General features: G+C 38.6%; 1 long non-coding RNA gene across 1 annotated transcript in view; it reads left to right on the forward strand.

The window, feature by feature from the left end:
• The window catches only part of LOC134297583 (uncharacterized), an 89,955-nt gene extending 75,918 nt beyond the window's left edge, over window positions 1-14,037 (forward strand). The window contains exon 3 of the long non-coding RNA XR_010004381.1: window positions 10,385-14,037. This is a non-coding gene — a long non-coding RNA (uncharacterized LOC134297583). The remainder of the gene's footprint in view (window positions 1-10,384) is intronic.
• The last annotated feature ends 1,074 nt before the right edge of the window (window positions 14,038-15,111 follow it).

Genomic DNA, 15,111 nt, shown 5'->3' on the forward strand with positions numbered 1-15,111 from the left:
TCAACTTCCAGTTTAAAGAAATGAAGGAGACATTACAGGAGCTATACCACATATGTATGCCTCCAATATCATGCATACTATTTAAGCACTCTTTAAGCCTCAACCCTCTAAAAATAATATAATGAATAGCTGAAGCCTGCATTGGGAGACCAATGGTAACAAAACAACATTTTGTCACGGCTTCGTTATGGATTGCTTCAGTAATTCCTTATCTTTATTTTTTTAAAATAAAAAACAACTTTCTAACTGCTGCAGTAGCCTCTTTACCATTTCAAATGATATACAAGTTAAATATATATCGCTCAGTATGTCAGAATGAACCTTACCTTTAAATAGGGGGTGTGAGAAAAATAACAGAAATTTTGCTATATTATAAATATCATTTATAATCGTCTGTTTTCAGTGACAGTAAGCCCTTACTATTTAAATCCATCTTTACGCTTGTTTAGTAGAACCAGATGATGATGTTTGCTAATCCTGTTTTCTGCAGAGTATAGTGTCTTCGGAGTATCTACAGATTTTCATGCTTAATGCCCTTTAGAGCTCACTTTTGAGGTGAATACATAACATTGTTTTTCATTATGTTAACATTTCTTTGGCATTTATGGTATCAGGCAAGAAAGATGCACTCAAATGATAATGTGTGGTGAGCTTTTTGGAAACACTAATAACTAGATGTTAACATTTTACTGCCTCGTATAAATGTTTAATAATTACAGTGTGGTCCACAAGTAGTCTTTGAAGCCATAAGAAAGTTTTACTGTAGCTTTGTCTTTTTCAGTGTAGCATTTTAGAGCCAAGGTTGCAATTTTGCTTTCTGAGATGCAAACTGAGTTATGTTTATAACCCCAGAGCTATTTTGTTTTGTAGCAGCTATCATCTGCCATATGTTTTTAGATTGTGCCCAAATACTTTCCATGTATTTTAGTTTTTTTATAACTGTTTCATAATAATCATGAGAACATGGGAAGAACAGCAGGAGCAACCTAATATTTCTTTATTTCAGTTAATTACTAAAACTATTTTACTCTATTTTTCTAAGTGTTGTTCATCATCACATAAGGTGACTGGCATCAATCCAAATTAAAATAGATATTTAGTCCCCGTTTCGGGAGCAGTTTCTTTTTGTAAAATCCCAAAGGTGGGAATTAAGATAGTGATTATCACTCGGCATTGTGCATTACTCCTCCTCCTTATAACGACACTAGCTGTGCCCAGCCATGCGTTGCTGTGGCTTTTTGGATTTGTTTGTTGGCCAGGTGGATTAGCAGTGAATAGCCTTGCAGCTGCAAAGTGTGGCCGTTTTCTTCCTATTGTAATCCTAGTTTGGTGAGCTGGAATACACTGAATGGTCTTGGTGTGGCAGGTATGCATGCTGTTATTAGTCACCTTGATTAGCATGTAATGGCCTTGCAGCGTCAAAGCCTGGCTGCCTCCTCCCTGGGGGAATCCTTTGTTTGGAGGTGCTAGGTAGCCCTGATTGAACCCTCTCCCTTCCTGTCCAGGGAGTTGAAGAAGGACCAGCAGAAGACAGGGCTCAGTGGAAGGCGCCTCCCCAGGCTGCTGTAATCAATAGCAGTGATATTTAGTAATAATATGAAGGATGGGGGTGGACTACAATTTCCAAAAAATCTTGGGTCAATTCCCCCAAAACTTCCCCAATATTCACAGTTGAACGTGTTGGGTCTGTGTGCCAAGTTTGGTCAAGATCCATCACTTGCTGGGTTCAGTGTTCTCTGAATATAGGTGAACTACAATTCCCAGACCCCAAAACCGTGCCAGTATTCACAGTTGGGCATGTTGAGTCTGTGTGCCAAGTTTGGTCCAGATCTGATGTTGGCTACCTTGAGTGCTCTCTGGATATGGGTGAAGTACAACTCCTGGATCGCAAATCCAACCCCCTCCAAACCCCGCTAGGATACCAAGTGTTGGCTCTTGCACTGCATGTCATTGGGTTGTGTTATATGGGTCTACACTGCCTTATTATTATTATTATTATTATTATTATTATTATTATTATTATTATATGATGCAGTTTGAACGGCCTTGGACTGCTTTACATGGGTCTATGCTGACCATATAACTCAGTTTGAACTGCATTGGTCTTATATTTGCTTTTAATGGCTGCATTTCAATATTAATGTCTAGTCCATGTTGGGTTATGTGATGGCATACTATGAGGCATAGCATTAATACAAACTCCCAAGCAACCAGAGAAAACTCTGTAATCTGGCATCGACCACTCCCCATGGTTGCCGGTTAAATGAGAGTCGACTGTCATAGCATTAATACAAACTCTCAAGCAACCAGAGATGACTCTCAGTTATCTGACATCGACTGCTCCCCATGGATGCTGGTTAAATGAGAGCCGACTGTCATAGCATTAATACAAACTCTCAAGCAACCAGAGATGACTCTGTTATCCAGCATTGACCACTCGCCACAGGTGCCAGTTAAATGAGAGTAAACTGTCATAGCATTAATACAAACTCTCAAGCAACCAGAGAAGAGTCTCCATTTTCCGGCATTGACCACTCCCCAAGGGTGCCGGTTAAATGAGAGTCGACAGTCATAGCATGAATACAAACTCTCAAGCAACCAGAGACAACTCTCAGTTATCTGGCATAGACCACTCCCAACGAGTGCCGGTTAAATGAGAGTTGACAGTCATAGCATTAATACACTCTCAAGCAACCAGAGACGACTCTCAGTTATCTGGCATCGACCACTCCCAATTCGTGCCGGTTAAATGAGAGTCGACTGACATAGCATTAATACTAGGCATGTCCGATCGATGGAAAAAATGTTTCAATTCTCATTTCTAAAGTAGGGGGTGCCGGCGCTTCGATATAGAAAGTATTTCCGAATTCTCCAAAGAACAGGCCTCGTAATATAATCTTAGATCGGGGAGACCGAAACCGCCTTTTAGTTTGGGAGTGATCATAATTGAGTATTTGATTCGAGGTTTTCTATTCTTCCAAATAAATTTGGATATATCTTTATTCCAATCTTTGAATATTTTTGTATTTCTTATGATTGGGACATTTTGAAAAAGATATAATAATTTAGGAAGTATGTTCATTTTGATTACCGCTATTCTCCCTAGTAATGATAAATTTAGGCCTGTTCTTTGGAGTGGGTGAAAGAATGGGTAACCCTTAAAAAAGAAAAAAATATTTACCATAGAGGGATTTGATTTAAGAAGGGGGTGGCATGGATATATGTGGTATGATATGACGAAAGTAGAAAAAAAATTTGGAAACCATTTTATTCGCTCAGCCCTGTTAAAAGTTTGGATTAAATATAAAAATTATTTCTACACAAAAACTCCATTGTGGCTATCGCCCCTCGAGGCAAACCAAAGAAGGCTCTTAGGCTGGACAATCTGGCCAACATACAAGGAGATCTTGGGTGGACTAAATAACAGAGATGAAGAGCCCTTTGTAAAAAGCATGGAAGAGATACAAAAGAATTATAAAAACGTCTCGTGGTTTCAATATATTCAAATTAAGGAATTCTATAAAAAAGATAGACAAGTAGGGTTCAATCAAGAAAGTGGTTTTTGGGACAAATTCCTGCAAGTGAAGGAGAAAAGTATAACTATCCTCTATAAAAAATTATTAGATTGGGTTACCGAAAGAGAAGTCACTAAATCTATGATACAATGGGCCAAAAATATAGGGAGGCCTATAAACATAGATGAATGGGAATCAATATGGAAAAAAAAATGAAATATACATACGCCTCAGATTTAAAGGAGAATTGGTTAAAAATAGTACACAGGTGGTATTTGACACCAAAAAAATTGAACTTAATGTATAAAAATGTTAGTAATAAAAATGTTAGTAGTTTCCAATAAATGTTGGAAATGCAAAGACCAAGTGGACTCCTACCTACATATGTGGTGGAGCTGTAAAAAAAATGAAAAGTTTTGGAAAACAATACACTCAGAATGCAATAAGATTCTTAAACTAAAAATGCTTTTTAAACCAGAACTCCTCCTGTTAGGGTTGTATGATTCTGAAATCAAAATGGAGACAAATAAAGATAAACTTTTTACTTATTTTATAACGGCAGCGAGGATAACTTTGGCAAAACACTGGAAATCGGAAGAACCCCCCACAAAAGACCAATGGTTAAATAAAATTATAGAAATAAGAGATATGGATATTTTAACTTTTTGGATGAAGAGTAACTCCGGTAAGGCCATGAAAAGAACAAACTGGGAAGATTTCGACGAGTATCTTAAAAAAGAATATGATTGAAGAGAGAAGATGCCACATTGGAAGAGAAGAACGGAAGTCACCCAACTCCCCCCCCCCAAACTTTAGGCAACATTCCTTCCCTGGCCCCCTTATCCTACCCTCCTCAACTTATCCCTAACCCTCTTTTCCCTCCCCCCCTTTTTTTTCTTTTCTTCTTTGCCCCCTCCCCCCTAAACCTACCCACTTCCCTCCCTCAAAAACTTTCCCGCACAATCTTTTCCCTTAGTTTCTTCCCCTCTGGATCACTGCTATGTATAAGCAAAAATTTCAATAAAAAATTATATATATAAGAAAGTATTTCCGAATTCTTCACTCAAACATTTTGGATATTTCTGAAAATTTGTAATGATTCTAAATGTTTCTAACATGGCGGATGCGTATGCGCAATCGCCAAAAAAAAAAAAAAGGAATCCGGGAGGGACTTTTACAGGGCTCTCCCGCCCACATTTCTTGAGCTATCCTCATCAAATTTGGTACACTGGGAGAACACATTCAAAACTCTTTGCTCAACAAATTGCAGAACGTTTCCTGTCTCCTATGATATTTGGTGAATTTTCATAACTTTTTATAATTTAAATACAAGGCCTTTGGCTATGATGTCTGACTTTAAAATATCCTTTGATCTTTCCCCAATCTCAGAGCCACAAGTGCTGTTGGGTCACAATTCCCATCATCCCCAGTCTGCATGGCAGATAATCAAAAGGGATGGGAGTTCTTGGTCAATAACATCTGGGGACCCAAAGTGGGTGAAAACTAAAAAGCTCCAATAACTATGTAAATAAAAATTACACTATGCAACATGATTTTTGTTCCTGGGTGATAAATGTCATTTCCTAATTGGTTCGATCATAAAAACATGGGGAAAGTTTCAAAAACTGTCTTTGCGGGAGGGACATCCTGCAGCACATGTTGCAATAGCTTTTCAATGAATACCCCATAGTTTCTCAACCAATGCAACATAGTTTGTGGCATGAAAACAAAGTTTTCAAACCACTTTCAAAGACAGGACCATGCAATGAAACAGGAAATAGCACTTTCAAATCAGGAACTTTTTTTTTTCAAATGTTCTTACCTAGTGTTATAGTTGGCCCTCGATATCCACAAATTCTCCATGGAAGCAACAGTCCTTTGAAGGCAACCCTTGGCTGGTTAAGGCTGATGTGGCATCAATGGGAATGAGCTGGACACTTCGGCCTCAATGGATAACTTTAACCCTTTAAGGCTTTTTAGGGGGCGTAGAGATAAAAAGGGGCAGTGGGCATGGAAGAATGAAGCAACTATGTTCACTACCTAGACCAGGCATGGGCCAACTTGGGCTCTCCCTCCAGGTGTTTTGGACTTAAACTTCCACCATTCCTTGCAGCCTCAGGTCCCTTCCTTCCTTTCCTTTCCACTTAAGTGGCTGAGAGGCAAAAGGAAAAGGCCTGAGGCTATTAGGAATGGGAGTTGAAGTCCAAAACACCTGGAGGGGGAGGGCCCAAGTTTGGAAGTCCACAGTCAAGTCTAAGTCAATCACAGAGTAACTAATGAATGGCACCTGCAAGCAATAAAGAATAGGCTGCAGCAGGTGATTTGGTTAAAGGAAATATAAATTAAGCAAGCAACCATGAGAGAGACTTTGGTGTGTTGAGGTATTTGATCTAATTCTGTGAGCCAGTGTGTCAAATATTGCTTTAGAACTGAAGGTACCATGAAAGAGAATACTGTAAGTAGAAGGAGAGATGATACATAGATAGATAGATAGATAGATAGATAGATAGATAGATAGATAGATAGATAGATAGATAGATAGATAGATAGATAGATAGTGTACTAACTGTATATTTTGGATTATGGAACTATAGATAAAAAGCCTTTGTGGTTGGAATGTTTAATGCTTCTAATCCTGAGATTGCCAGCACTCACTTCTACTGTGTAGCCTGAAGTTGTACAGTAGAGTCTCACTTATCCAACCTTCTGGATTATCCAATGCAGTCTGCCTCCCCCTCAGATCCACAGCTGTTTCTCTAGGCAGCAAGGACTGAACTTAACTTCTGACAAGGTTGTTACTGTAAATTCATTTTATGCAATTCTATCTTTATTTTAGTCAATTTTAGTAAATGTTTTTGTAGTCAATGTTTTCAATACATTGCAATGTTTTGGTGCTAGTAATTACTACATAACGTTGAACTGCTTTTTTTGTCGATTTGTTTTAAAACATGATGTTTTGGCGCTTAATTTGTAAAATATTAATGCAATTTGATGTTTAATAGGCTTTTCTTTAATCCCTCCTTATTATCCAACATTTTTGCTTATCCAACATTCTGCCAGCCCGTTTATGTTGGATAAGTAAGAGACTACCAGATAGATAGATAGATACTGTGCAAACTGTATATTTTGGATTATGGAACTGTACAGAGATAAAAAGCCTTTGTGGTTGGAATGTTTACTGCTTCTAATCCAGAGGTAGTGAGATTATCAGCACTCACTTCAGCTGCGTAGCTTTTTGTTAAAGTACTTAAAGGCTAGAAATTTTTATTGTTTTTTGTAGTTATAATGTTTTTAATTGATTGTTCTGTGTTTTAACTTGTGTTAAGTTAATTTAAAGCACCTAGGTAATTCTCCCATTGAGAGCATTTTTATTTTATTTTTCTTTGTTTTGTCTAAGGATCCCTCTATTGCCCCATTAAAATCCCCTATGATAATTAGATTATCGTATTCTTGTTCTGTTACCTTTGTACTTAATAATTCAACAAATTTTGTCTTGGCTCCATTTGGAGCATAAATATTACAAAGCAGTAATTTCCTCCCCCAAATTCTAGTTTTACTCTCAGCATTCTTCCCTCAGGATCTTTAAATACCTGTTTGGATGTCCAATAGTGCTGCATAGTCTTTGGGGGATTTTTCTCTTAGCCTTTTCTTTTGTCTTCCTAAACTCTTCTTGTTGATCATCTCTCATTTCCCCTTTGTATTGGGTCTCTTATTTCTCCTGCTTTCCCCTTCTTTCCTTAAGTATCTTTCATAGAAGGCCTTTGCTTTATGTTCCATTGTTAACCAATGTCTGGTACTTTCCCAGGTACCATTAGTCTCTTCTTTTCCATTTGAATTTTATATTCTTCCTTTTAAGTTTGTCTGTGAGGAAAAAGTACTTGTGTCTTCTTTCTAGGACTGCCATTGGATGTTTTAGTATTGTTATTTTATTTCCCTTGTAATAAGTTGGAATTTTTTCATTGTTTAGTATTTTGTCATGTGTACTTTTCTTTCCAAAGAAAACTATCATCTGGCATAATTTGATTGTATTCTGAAGACCCTATCTATGTTCCCTTCTGTCTCTTCTTTGGATTTTTGGGAGATGTGTGCCACCATATTTATTATGTCCCTGATATTTTTTCTTCCTCTTATATGTTTCTAAATCTAAGTTGAGATTCTTTTTCCTTGGATTCTAAGATCTCTTGTTGTATTTTGAGTACAGACACCATTTTTTCTATTGAATGCATTGTCTTTTCCATCTATTTGTTGACTTTTTATTAATTTGTTATCTTTAATACAATCCTTACTTGTTTTAATGAATCAATGTCTTTTTGAACTATTCTGAATTCTTCTTTCACAATTGTTTGTAACTCTTCTTTAAGTTCCCTTTTCATTTCTTCCATTTCTCCTTTAATTATCTTATATTGCTTGGCTTGTTTCTCTTGCATTCTTTGTACTTTGGTTTGTATTTTCAAAAGCGCTCTCGTTATGTCCTACATAGTGAACTCTTCCATTATTCTTTCCTTGTTTGGCTTTTCTTATCCGTTTCTTTCCCTAGGCTCGGCTTTGCCCGTACCAGATTTGCAAACTGTTTGGTAAATCCAAATGGAAAAGAGTTACATAAACTAAAAAAAGGAACAAGCAATCCTTTTCTTTTCTTAGCCTCACATCCACCTATGTCCAATTTATAGGTGGTCAAATAAATCCAAATGGTAAGGAACTTTTACAACTAAACAAAATAGTATGCAGTTTCTTTAACTTGCCTCCACTTGTGTCCAATATAGAGACAATTTAATAAATCCAAATAGTAAGGGATTTGCAAAACTAAACAAATCATCATTCAGTTTCATTCATCACAGAGCCCTTCCTACAATGCAGTTCCACTTATTGGCCTCTAATTTGCATTTTATCCTAGAGGGTCTTTAAGATTCCTTACTTTCAATGCATAGGGAACTCATTTTCTGGCACCTTCATTACAAATTGTGGGATAATTTGATGCTATTACCCTGTGGTCTCTTATCCCTTTGTGAAATATCTCACCTCTTAAGGCAAGGAGTAAAAGGGAGGCTAACCTTGAGAGAGATAGTGGCGTCCTCTGATGTTTTTGCGGGTCCAGATTTTCACTTCACCAAAGTTCTTTTTTATGTGTGTCACTTTTCCTTCTATTTCTGCCCTTCCACCTCTGTCATCTGTTCTCTGCCCACACTCTCTTGCACTTATTAATTATGTTAATTACATTAATTACGTTGCTTACGTTGCTTGCGTTGCTATGTTGCGTACTCTACCCACTTCTGCTTCCTTGTCTTCACCTCTTATTTTATTCTTGTATTTATTTATTTTATATTTTATATATAGTCCATAGTTACTTAGCTTACTTGGCTTTCTTCGAGTCACTCCCCTTTCCTCCGTGTCGCCAGCAACTCAGCAAGAGGTAGGATCAAAATGCCTTTCGTTTCCTTTACTCATTTTCCAGCTGGTTCCTCAGGCCGTCCTTACTCTCCTGCAATAACCTGGTAACAGAGCTTCTCCTGTCACTTCATGTCTTTTTTATTCTGTTACCTTCTTCCCTCTGTCATCTTTTTCGTTTAAAATAGAGGCTGGCGTTCTAGCCCATGCCAGTGCTGGGCATCCTTTGCAACATGGTGGGATGGATTGGCTGCACCGCTTCGATCCCTAATGCGAGGTCGACTATGGCAGACAGCAATCCTCTACCCTGTGGGTTTTGGCACCACATAGACTTCTCTCCGTCAGTGTGGGGGAGCTAAACACTCACTCTAAGCACCAGGCAAGGTTGGTTTGCCGAGAGCAACTCAGTGTTCCGTGGAGTCCGCCATTTTGCCTCTACCAGAAGTTATCATCCATCTTGGTCTGCTTTTTATTTAACCCTGGTTCTTGTGTCTTCCTCTCTCAGCCTTGTTTTCTTCAACCTAAACATAGCCAACACACTATGCTATTTCTACTGATGGCTTGGCTTCCAGACTTTTGATTCTTTTGGTAGCACCATTGCCCAGTTCTCTTACTATTTTAATTTGCTGTTTTCCTTTTATATGACGGGTTTTATTTAATTACTACATTATTGCTCAAAATGGTGTTTTAGTCTGTTTAAATTTTCTTGTTGATGATGCTTGTTTTGTTCTGTGTGTATTTTATCCTGCTTTATTGTGGTTATTTGGGCTTGGCTCCATGTTAGCCACCCCGAGTCCCAGCCGGGAGATGGAGGCAGAGTACAAAAATAAAGTTGTTTTTGATGTTATAATAATAATATAATGCTTTTTCTCTTCCAGCTTGTCAATATATTCCTTGAATTGCGGATACAGTATTCTAGGCGAGGTCTGACAAAAGGAGACTACAATGGGATTATGGCTTCCCTCAATATTGTAACTATATCTGCTTTGATGCAGCCTAGAATAGCACTGGCTTTTTGTTCACTTCTGCATGGTATTTTTCAGCTTATGGTCTATTTAAGAGACCCAGATCTCCTTCGTAGAATCTTAGAATAATTGTTGGAAGAGACCACGTGGGCCATCTAGTACAACCGCCTGCCATGCAGGAAAAACACAATGAAAGTATCCCTGACAGATGCCTATTTAGCCTCTGTTTAAAAGTTTCCAAGGAAGGAACTTCCATCTTTTACATACACAACTGTCAAGCCAAGTGTTGCATAAACTCTGCATTTCATTTCTTGCCTTGCCTAAGTATCACAGTTTTCCTGTTCATCTCTGGCGTCAGGAGAGTTGGACAGGGCAGAATCCCATTTGTTAGCAGTTCAAGCCTTATTTGTTTACTCTGCGTGTGCATGCAGCTACAGCCTGGCACCCAGTGTCAGTGGTCAATCTTGCAACATCTTGCAAACTCCATCTCACTAATTTACTGTTTGTTCTCTTCACCAGGAAACAATGCCCGACTGCTCACTGGAGGGAAGGATATTAGAGGCAAAGATGAAGTACTTTGGACACATCATGAGAAGACAGGAAAGCTTGGAGAAGAGAATGATGCTGGGGAAAATAGAAGGAAAAAGGAAGAGGGGCCGACCAAGGGCAAGGTGGATGGACGGTATCCTTGAAGTGACTGGCTTCAGCTTGAGAGAACCAGGGGCAGCGACGGCTGACAGGAAGCTCTGGCATGGACTGGTCCATGAGGTCACCAAGAGTTGTAAGTAACTGAAAGAATAAACAACAACATACTCTTCACCTGATTTAACCATCTTAGAGGCAGATGGTCTGTATAAATAGAGAATTCTGTCACCCATAAATAAGGTTTCAGCTTACTGATGGCTCATATAATAGCCAAACATTATCTCTCTATTACTGCTAAATGTTGCTCGCTCTCTAATAATTTTCTACTTAGGTAGAATATGGGTTATAAATTCAACACCTGTATCTTCTTAATTCAATATGTCTGTCATACCAAGTAAATAAAGCTCTGGTTTCATTTGGTATCTTTCCCCTATTATTTTTTGACATTCTTCATGTATTTCCTTCCAGAAATTTTTACTTTTCTTACAAGACCACCACATGTGGTAGAAGGACCCGTGCTCACTTTGATCACATTTCCAACATCTCGTTTGTAATTTCTTGTTGTATTTGCCTAGTTTTTGTGGTGTGATGTACCACCTATAGATCATCTTTAGACAATTTTCCTTCAAATCATAGGCATATGTGAACTCCATTTTCCTATTCCATATACTTTCCTATTCTTCATATTTTATTGATCTCCCTATATTTTGGGCCTATTGTACTATACATTCTTTTATTGGTTCAGTTTCTGTGTGCCACTCTAGTAATTTCTTATATAGTTTTGTGATTGTTTTTTTCTCTGTCAGAAAGACTTTGTCACAGTAAGTTTTTTCCCATAAATCCTCTTTGCCGATCAATATTATATTTCTCTTTTATTTGTCTATATTGGAACCAAGAAATATTTTCAAAGGTTTTGCCAATCTCTTCCTGTGATTTTATCTCATATTCCTTTCTCTGTTTTCTTAAGATGTCTTCATAGGTAAGCCATCTCGTTCCACTTGTTGTCCTCCTTTGCAAAGCTTCCAAGGGCGAGACCCAGAGAGGAATTTTAAGAAACATTCGCATTTTGTACTTCTCCCATATTTTAATCAATGAAGATCTAATAAAATGGTTCTTGAAATGTTTTTCTATTTTCTTTTTGTCGTACCAAGCATGCAAATGCCAACCCAATATGAGATTAAATCCTTCTAGATTTAAGGTCTTTTCTCTGTTCAACAGGAGCCAGTCTCGTCCAAGTAAGTGCACAGGCTTCATAATATAATTGGAGGTCTGGTAAAAGCCATTCCCCTTCTTTTGTCATCTGTTAGGTTTTTGTACTTGAGCCTTGGTTTTTTCCCCAAGTCAAATGAATTTTGTCAATTCTCTTTTCCAATCTGTGAAAGCTTTCTGGTTCTGTAATATGGGCAAATTTTGAAATAGGTAGAGTAACTTCACGAAGACATTCATTTTGATGGCAAAGGTCCTTCCTAGTAGTGACAATTTCAGATATCTCCAATTATTCAATTCCATCTTAATTTCCTTCCAAATTCTTTCATAATTTTTTTAACAGTTGAAAGTTTTTTGCCTTATGAACATGCCTAAATATTTAATTTTGGTGACAATTTTTAGTCCTGTTCTTTTACTTAATAGCTCTTGTCTCTTCTTTGTGACTTTTTTGTCAATGCTTCTGTCTTATCCATATTTATCTTGAGACCTGCTCCATCCAATTTTTAAAATTATCCATTAGGTCCTTGATTACGCAAATTACGTCATCAACAAAAGCTCTCATCTTGTATGTTTGTCCTTGTATGTTAGCTCTTTTTAGATTTGTTTCCTCCCTTATACTGTTCAATATGATTTCTAGGGCCATTATGAATAGTAACGGTGAGAGGTAGGCATCCTTCTCTCACACCCTTTTGTATCTTTATCTTGTCAGCCTCCAGTCCATTTACAATTATTTTAGCCTCTTGTTCACCATATATGACCTCTATCGTGTTTTTTTGTATCATCACTATGCTTCTTCTCTATCTCTATTGTATCTCCTGCCTTCTGTATCATGCTAACATTTTTCTGAGGTAAATTGACTTTCTTTTCAGGATTTAACTTTGGACATTTGCATCTGGCATCCCGGTTCTTGACAATGAAAGCAAGTAATCTTTTCAAAACTTGTTGGCATTTTGCTTCTGAAGTAATTATTATTCCTTTCTAGATTTGAGCTATCATCTCTTTTCTATTAGCATTACTATATTTCTGCCATAGGCTTGTGTTGGCACTTCCCCTCCCACAGAATTTCTAGTTATAAAGGTTCCCATATTTTCTCTGTAATGCTTCTTATATGGTATATTCATAACTCCAGACACATTGTCAATTCTCTTATCCCTAATGTACCATCTCATTTGCATGGGCACTAATTTATAATGTTATGGTTGAGCCTTATGGCTCCAATACTGGGAGACGTGGTCGTAAGACTCCTCGAGAGTCAGATTCTCTTGAGGAGCGAGAGAGGAAACGGCTGCGGGATATATTTGCGGAATCAACTGACGAAGACTCCTTTGAGGGTTTTACCGAGAGAATGGAGGAAGAGGTGGTTAGCTCAGAGGAGGATGACATGGAATGGACTCGTGTAAGGGAGGATTTGGGTGTTCCTGGTAATGATAGCATGGGAAGCGACTGGCGGGTTGCAGGATCGGACCCGTGGATGAGCTGGAGGGATGGAACGGGATCCACAGCTGGGGATGCTGTGGGGCGTAGTCAAAGATGTTTTAGCTCTGATGAGGATGATGATAATGAGGCACCGGGAATTAGGGTAACAGCTGATAGCGATGAGGAGTTGTAACTGGCATAAAATGGGGTCTTGAATCCAGGGCTAATTGCGTTGGGCAAGGTAGTCTGGACGAACGCTTGGGCTCTTGTTGGGAAATTCCTGAAGACGGGTGTGTTTCGTTTGCTGAATACGTAAGTTACCAAGGACACTGGGCATAGACGGCGGGAGGAACTGTGTGGGCTTTTGTTGTGCAACCTGTGTTTAATCTTATTAGCTTGGACCTCCGTCGTCTTCTTGACGGACATTGTTTGCCTACTCGGAATTGACGCTGGACTGGCTGACTGACTGACTGACTGACTGACTACGACCTTGGACTACCCTCTCTTTGGCTATCGGTGGAACTCGTGGAACCTAGACGCCTGCACCTGGTTATCGACCTCGGACCGGATTGGGACCCCGCTGACCGCTGCAACCCTGATTGATGTGCTTGGACCCGGAGTTCGCCCGCTGCACGGAGGAGTAACAACTTAGTTACTCAATCACAGCTGTCGAGTAGCAGAGAGGAATCTGCTGCCAGTATTTATGTTTTATTGAATCTTTGTTTACCAGCTTTTGTTTGTTTTAAGTCCCAGGCTGAAGTAAGCATTTTTGGTTTAACCCGGATTAAACTCCTGTTTAATCCGGTTTATCTTTTGAACTGTTTTTGAGTGACTTTTCATATTGAAGGCGAGTGTTTGCCTAGCTCTTTGTTTTTTATTAGCATTTTTGGTTCTGTATCTTTAATAAACTGTGTTGAATCTTATCTGGTGGCGTTCTGTCCTTGACATATAAAATTGTTCTAAGGCCATTAATTGTTTAAATTGTTTGAATGTCGTAACCTGGCTTCCTTCTATCCACTAATCCAACGCCTTATCCAATCTTGCTCCTAATTGAGTGTATGTTTCTCTCATTTTCCTCTTTATTTCTCTAAAATTCTGGTGCTATGCTGAATCTTACCTTCACCCTTTCTTCCAGTAATTGGTAATCTGTAGGCTTGATCGATCCACGAAAAATTTGATTCTAAATTCGTTTCAAAACTAGAGGGGGGCAGCTTTTCATTTCTGATGGTATTTCCGAATTTGGCCCCCCAAAAAATTTGAAATTAACGAAAATTCGTTATTTTCTAAATTAATTCATTAATGGCGGACGCGCATGCGCAATTCCCAAAAACAGCACAGAGGGAGAGGACTTTACAGGACTCTCCCACCCTCATTTTTTGAGTGATCTTCTTCCAACTTGGTACAGTGGTAGAACACATTTAACACTGATAGCTCACCAAAATTTGGAACGTTTCCCTTATCCTCTGATTTTTGGCGAATTCTCATAGCTTTTATAATAAACCATTTTTTAATAATTGCAGAAATCTGTTCCTGGTTTCAAAGTCTTATTTCCTGTTAAATTGGGTTGTTTTTACTGTGAAAGTCATTGTTCTACTTCAGAAACTTTGTTTTTGTGGCTGAAACTTTGTTAAATTGGTGTGTGTGTGATATATACTGTGTATATATATATATAGTCCCTGCATAATGTGTGTGTGTGTGTATAGGTAAAGGTACAGGTATCCCTTGACGTTAAGTTCAGTCATGTCTGACTCTGGGGGTTGGTGCTCATCTCCATTTCTAAGCCCAAGAGCCAGTGTTGTCCATAGACACCTCCAAGGTCATGTGGCTGGCATGACTACATGGAGTGCCATTACCTTCCCGCCACAGCGGTACCTATTGATCTACTCACATTGGCATGTTTTCAAGCTGCTAGGTTGGCAGAAGCTGGAGCTAACAGCGGGCACTCACTCTGCTCCCGGGATTTGAACCTGGGACCTTTC

This window comes from Anolis carolinensis, chromosome 3 (genome assembly GCF_035594765.1).
Source record: "Anolis carolinensis isolate JA03-04 chromosome 3, rAnoCar3.1.pri, whole genome shotgun sequence".
Lineage (NCBI taxonomy): Eukaryota > Metazoa > Chordata > Lepidosauria > Squamata > Dactyloidae > Anolis > Anolis carolinensis.